The sequence below is a fragment of the Arachis ipaensis genome, chromosome B07, assembly GCF_000816755.2.
Source record: "Arachis ipaensis cultivar K30076 chromosome B07, Araip1.1, whole genome shotgun sequence".
NCBI lineage: Eukaryota > Viridiplantae > Streptophyta > Magnoliopsida > Fabales > Fabaceae > Arachis > Arachis ipaensis.
This window is the reverse complement of record NC_029791.2, coordinates 27,835,769-27,836,951: the sequence shown is the minus strand read 5'-3', so window position 1 is coordinate 27,836,951 and position 1,183 is coordinate 27,835,769.

The window sequence follows — 1,183 nt, the reverse complement described above, 5'->3', positions numbered from 1 at the left end:
ACAAATCATCATGAAACACTAGAATTCATTCTTAAAAATTCTGAAAAAAATATATTTTTGAAAATAATTTTTTTTTGATTTTTTCGAAAATAGTAATAATAAAAACAAAAAGGTTAAAATTAAAATAAAGTTACCTAATCTGACCAACAAGATGAACCGTCAGTTGTCCAAACTCGAACAATCCCCGGCAATGGCACCAAAAACTTGGTGTGCGAAATCGTGATCATTCCATTCCTTAGTAATGGCGCTAAAAACTCAATACGCATGTTCATGATCTTATATCTGTTTCACAACTTCGTATAACTAACCAGCAAGTGCACTGGGTCGTCCAAGTAATAAACCTTACGTGAGTAAAGGTCGATCCCACGGAGATTGTCGGCTTGAAGCAAGCTATGGTCACCTTGTAAATCTCAGTCAGGCGGATTAAATTGTATTAAGAAATTATAGTGGATGAAAATAAATAAACTATAAAATAGGATAGTTGTACTTATGTAATTAATTGGTGAAAATTCCAGATAAGCGTATAGAGATGCTTTTGTTCCTCTGATCTCTGCTTTCTTGCTGTCTTCATCCAATCAATCCTACTCCTTTCCATGGCAAGCTTTATATAGGGCATCACCGTTGTCAATGGCTACATCCCATCCTCCTATGAAAATGGTCCAATGCGCTGTCACTGCATGGCTAATCATCTGTCGGTTCTCGATCATACTGGAATAGGATTTACTATCCTTTTGCGTCTGTCACTATGCCCAGCACTCGCGAGTTTGAAGCTCGTCACAGCCATCCCTTCCCAGATCCTACTCGGAATACCACAGACAAGGTTTAGACTTTCCGGATCTCAGGAATGGCCATCCATGGGTTCTAACTTATACCACGAAGATGCTAATAACTCGGACTCGGTCCCCTGTATTAGATATCCAAGAGATATCCATTCAGTCTAAGGTAGAACGAAAGTGGTTGTCAGGCACGCGTTCATAAGTTGAGAATGATGATGACTGTCATGATCATCACATCCATCATGTTGAAGTGCGAATGAATATCTTAGAAGCGGAATAAGTTGAATTGAATAGAAAAACAGTAGTACTTTGCATTAATCTTTGAGGAACAGCAGAGCTCCACACCTTAATCTATGGTGTGTAGAAACTCTACCGTTGAAAAATACATAATTGAAAGGTTCAGGCAT